The following is a 5,837-nucleotide window of genomic DNA, read 5'->3' on the forward strand; positions in this document are numbered from 1 at the left end:
CCCTTATGCTCAGATCTCTTCGTTCATTTTCGAATCTCGGACAGACAAAAAACACGTGTTCTGCGTCTTCATTATCCGACTCGCAGAGTGGGCAGTGCGGATAACGTTCATGCTTAAACCTATTCAGATAGTATTTAAAGCATCCATGTCCCGTCAACAGTTGCGTTAAGTAGTAGTCCACATGTCCATGCTTCCGTCCCAGCCATCTCTGCAGTTCTGGGATAAGCTTATACGTCCATCGTCCTTTGCTACTATTTACCCACCTCTCTTGCCACTTAGCAATGGTGAGTTCTCTGCACCTTTTCCGTACGGATTCTGCAGTTGCGACCCCTGTGCTGCCCGCGCGGATGTTAGCTGATTCCACTGCCAGCAGATCAATCGGTATGCCTCCCGATATTACCAGCGCCGCGTCATGGGATACCGTGCGGAACGCACAGCATACCCGTAGTGCACACAATCTCTGCACGGAGTCGCCGTCTTGCATATAACTTCCATTTTTTGTGGCTCGAGCCCATATGGGAGCAGCGTACATCAGCGTCGATGTGACAGCACTAACCAGTAATCTACGTCCTGGTTGCCTTGGTCCCCGAGTGTTCGCCATAATTCGCGATATCGCGGCCGCGGTCCTACTTGCCTTGCCACTAGCGTACGCTAGATGTTCTTTGAAAGAAAGCCGGTGGTCGATCATGACGCCCAAGTATTTTAGGCTTGGACGCGATGTAATTGTGGCTTCTCCAATTTTGATAGTAGCTGCCTCCACTTTCTGCCTGCTACTTATCAGGACTGCTTCAGTCTTGTGCGCTGCCAAGGCGAGTCCCTTGGAGTCGAGCCATGCGCTTGCTCGTTTCCCCGCTTCATTGCAGATTCCTTCCGCATCTGGGAGTTTCTTTGCCGTAACCACTATGGCCACGTCATCCGCGAAACCAATGAGTCGTGCCCCTTCGGGCATCGTGATCCTAAGTATCCCATCGTACATGATATTCCATAACAAAGGGCCTAGGACTGATCCTTGGGGAACTCCCCCGGTGACCCTGTGGGTCGATTGCCCGGAATCAGTATCGTACAGGAGCAGGCGGCCTTCAAAGTAGCTCGCTATTACTCTCTGTATATACACTGGTACATTTAAGTTGCTCAGTGCATTTAGTGTGTGGTGCCAGCTGGCGGAGTTGAAAGCGTTTTTTACATCCAACGTTGCCGCTAAGCAGTACTGCTTAGTGCCGTACAACCACCTTTTTCCCTCAATGGCTTTATCTGCGATTTCACACAGTTTACCGACGGCGTCGATGGTGGATAGCCCCTTCCGAAAACCATACTGCATCTCTGAGAGGCCGTTGGTTTCGGCAAGGGCACCTTCTAGCCGGGAGTGGATTATTCTTTCGAGAATTTTACCCACCGTGTCCAGCATGCAGAGTGGCCTATACGAAGAAGGCTCCTCCGCGGGTTTTTCCCCCTTTGGTATGAGTACCAGCCGCTGTGTTTTCCAGCGGCTAGGGAACACACCTTCCGTTAGGCATGCGTTATACATGTCAACGTACTCTTTAGTGTTTGCTTTTATGGCAATTTTGAGAACTTTATTCGGGACTCCATCTGGTCCCGGTGCCTTGTCGTCCAGTATTGTCTTCAATACCTGGAGGACTTCTTCGGCACTTGTGAGCTTTATGCTCGCCCTGTTCACGATCAGTGAGGTCCGCGCCATACCTTCTTGCTCTGGGAATAGTGTTTCCACGATCCTTTTTAGGCTGACTGGGCATGTCGGTGATGGCCGACTAAATACCCGCAGCCGTTTTGTGACGAGTTTATATGCGAAACCCCATGGGTTGGAGTCTATTTCCTCGCAGATATTGTTAAAGCACCTGCGTTTGCTCTCTTTTATAGTTTTTTCCAGGGCTCGTCTCTTTTCCCTGAAGTATATTTGGAGTGCCTCAAATTCGGGCCTTCCTCTTGAGCGTTGGTATGCGCGTCTTGCCCTGTGGCAGTCTTTCCTGGCTTCCGCAATGGATTGGTTCCACCAGTATGCAGGTCTTCTTCTTGATGGGTTTTTCCCTCTCCTCTGCATAGATGCATCACAGGCTACCTTGGTGTACTCTGCGATGTGGTTTGCCCTTTCTTCAGCTGAGCCGCTTGTGGAGAGGTCCTCGAACAACATCTGTACCATCTCCACGTCTAGCGTTTCTATTTTGTACCCTGGCACGGTCTTAGGGACTCGTGGTGGGCCACTTCTAGAATTTATCGTGCAGATTATTGCTGCATGGTCACTACCCGTGTAGATGTCACTAACCTCCCAGCTGGAGCCCGAGGCCAATCCAGTGTTCACAAATGTGAGGTCAATGATAGAACTGGTGCCGGCTCTTGAAAAAGTCGGTTTTGTTCCAGAGTTCAGCAGCACTAGGTCAAGTGCGGCGAAGCTCTCAAGTAGCGCCTTTCCCCTCGCGTTGGTTCGGGGGGAGCCCCATTCCGTAGCCCAGGCATTAAAGTCCCCGGCAATTACGGCGGGGCGATTTTCCCGGGCGTCTTCTGCAATCTCTTCGAGCGCAGATGTTGCCTGGGGGAGGCTAAGGCTTGGCGGCAGGTAACAGCTATAGAAAGCTATACCATTCACTTGGGCCCTAGCGAAGCAATTTCCGCATTTTTTCTTGCTAATCTGTCGCCTTGGATTACCGCAGCTCCATATTGCCGATTTCTTGCTATTATTTGTTACCCATTCTCCGGAATTTTTATTCCTGTATTGCTCGCTTATGAGTGCCATGTCTACGTTTTCCTCGATGACATTTTGCTCTAGCAACGATTGGGCAACCTCGCAATGGTTTAGGTTAATCTGAAGGAACTTCATTTACCCCTAAGCCCTTGCATAGCCCTCCTGAAGTACGGGCATTTCCCACTCATTGTTGGGTGATCGCAATCTTTCTCCTTTTTGCGTTTGCATAGCATGCAGCAGGCCTTTGCTTTGCAGCCTCTGGCTTGGTGCTCCTTTGCGCCACAGTTGTAGCAGCATTTTGAGCAGTCCTCCTGGACCCTGCAATTCCCTGCTACATGGTTAAACTCCATACATTTAAAACACCTTTTAGGTGTTAGCTTTGGGCGGACTCTACACCAGGTCCATCCCAGCCTTATTTTGCCCTTTTCCAAGAGTCGCCTCCCTATGTCGGGCATAACTCTTAGTGTGGCGGTTTGGGTGCCTCCGTATGCCACCCTTAGGTTTACCACCGCGGACTCTGGCAGTTCCACATCAAATTGTGATTGAACCGCGCATAAGATGTCTGCTTTGTCGGTGGTCTCATCGATGTCTTTTACCTCGATCAGCATTGTCTCAGTCAGCGCTCTGACGTCGACATTGTTGCCCAGGACAGCCTTCATTGTGGTCTGAAGCTCTACGGTCTTAGGGTCAGAGACCTTGTTTAGAATCACTAGGAGTTCCCCCTTTGCTGTTCGCCTAACGGCCTGTACTGCTTGTCCTAGCTCCTTAAGCTGCGGTTCAGCCTTGACCTTTTTAAGGATGTCGGCATAGGACCCTCCAGCAGAGGCTGCGATGACTATCGCGTCGTTCCGTGGCGGTCGCACCTTGGGCTTCCGGACCTTCTGCTTCACCTGTGTCCACTCCTCTGGCTTCTTCCCAGGTTTTTGGGGCTTGCTGGTGCTAACTGTCCCAGCATGTTTCCCTTTCTTTACACCTTGACTGGCATCACTTGCCGGTGCCTTATGCATCGCCTTTTTCGCTGGTACCGCTAGCGTCATCCCAGTTTCTTGACCCCTGGGTCGCTTGCTGGTGCCGCTCGCGAGCACTTCTGCGCAGGTTTTTTTTGCTATCTCCTTAGCTTTTTCCTGTTCTTCGACTATGCATTGCACAGCCGACAGGACTTCCCTCTGGAGATAGTCGATTTCGTCTACTATATCCCTCATGGGGTTAGTAATGGAACGCTTTCCTTCCATTAGCTTCTTCAGCTCCCTGGCCTTTGATCCCAGGCCCGTCAGCTGCTTCAGCATATCCCCCTGCTCCTCATCTGCAGCTTTTGGGCTGCTTTTATCTCCTGCTGGGGGGGTGCCAGGCTGCCTGCCACTGCACTCCACCCCTTTTTCTGGCGATCTCGCCATTACACTGCTTTTTTTAAAAGGGTCAGCTCCCGTGTTGGCCCAGTCAGGTAGACTGGACAGAGGCGTGTGGAAGCCGTCGGCATTAGCCGGCGCCGCCAGGCCTTTGTTTGCCGGCGTGCCTCCACTATTGGTTGGCCCAACCCCTAGGCTAGCGCCAGGGTGTTGTGCCCCCGATCCCCTGCCCGCCATTTCCCCGCCTGGGGAGTTCGATGGTACTGCAGTAAGCTTGGATCTTTACCCGCAGTATCTGCTGTTTTCCGATCGGACTTTAATATTTTTATGAATTATTTAATCAAAAGGGATAAGTCTTAGTAATAAGGCTTATGGTTTTATTTTCTAAATTTTTTTTTTTAAAGAGCCACCCAAAATTCCCTACGTGCTACGGCACGCACTTATTTATGTGCTTGGCCTGCACCCTGTCCGAAGCTTGCTGCTATAGCACCCGCAGCCCCTTTCGCACACTACGATCAGCTGGTCGCGCAAGCGCTTCCCACCACTGATTCAGTGTTTGCAAAAATAGAAAGCGCGAGTGAAAAAATTTGGCAACTTCTAAACAAACAACGAGTGGAAAGTAATAAGAGGCAGAGATGCCTCCCCTCCCTCATCTACGACCGGCCCCTGCCTGGCCGCCAAACCTGTTGGGGATAGATTCCCAAGCTGCTTCTGGATGTCGTCCACGGCCTCCCGTCCACCAGCTGATGTCCAGGTGCGTGTCCCGAGTGCTCCACGCCGGATGGCCGGCTGCGCTTCTGGTTTTAAGCTGAAAACTTCAAGGAATAAACGGAGCGATTTTAGAACGCGTCCGCACTCTCTGCTTTCACAACTCTCTCACAGATGCAGGGTGGTACCAGGGCAATGTAAAGTTGATCGCCTGCGAAGACGAGAGATCGGCAGCACTCTACAAGGCTGCAATTACCAAAGTCGGCGAGGTCTACCCCGGGACCAAGCTGGCAGCTTGTGAGGCTGCAGACATCCCGTCTCGACCGAGAGCGAGGGTGTGGCTGCCGTCGGAACCATCGGAACCAGAGGCTATACTCAGCCTGCTGACCAGGTTCAACCCAAAACTTCCAACAGACGGTTGGAAGGTGGTCAAGGTGGAGAAAACCGAGCGAGTCACCATGAGCGTGGTTATCCTCCTGAACCAGGCCTGCTTGGAACCTCTCGCAGCTCAACAACACAGAGTGAACTACGGGTTCGATAAGGTGCAGCTACGTATATACGACACCGATAAGATAGCGGCAGACAACCTGGCTGCCTGTGCGTCGTACGAACCCCCGAGCGACGACGAACCAGATCATGAAGAGGCCACCCTCACCGGCTAAGTGTCAACCGACTCGGAGCTGACAGAGAGCCTGAAGCAGCTGTGCAACCAGGACAAAACCCGACCAGGGCGCTCTGTTCTCCAGGACATAGCGGAGGAAGCGGAGGGTACCCAGCCCGACCCCAGTCCCAAAGATGGTGCAGTTTCTGCAAATTAATCTGCACCACAGCAAGGCAGCATCCGCTGCCCTCCTCACCCGCCTGGCAACAGGCAACATAGACGTAGTCCTCATTCAAGAGCCATGGATTGTTGGTAACAACATCTGTGGCTTATCAACCCCCCTATACAAGCTATTTTACACCAAGGACAAGGGTAAAACCAGTACCTGCATTCTTACAAAGACACACTTCAATACATTTCTTATTCCACAGTTTAGCGAAGGCGACCTTACCACGGTCAGACTGGAGCTAAACGAACACACCCATCA

Source organism: Drosophila subpulchrella, unplaced genomic scaffold (genome assembly GCF_014743375.2).
Source record: "Drosophila subpulchrella strain 33 F10 #4 breed RU33 unplaced genomic scaffold, RU_Dsub_v1.1 Primary Assembly Seq63, whole genome shotgun sequence".
In the NCBI taxonomy this organism is placed as follows: domain Eukaryota; kingdom Metazoa; phylum Arthropoda; class Insecta; order Diptera; family Drosophilidae; genus Drosophila; species Drosophila subpulchrella.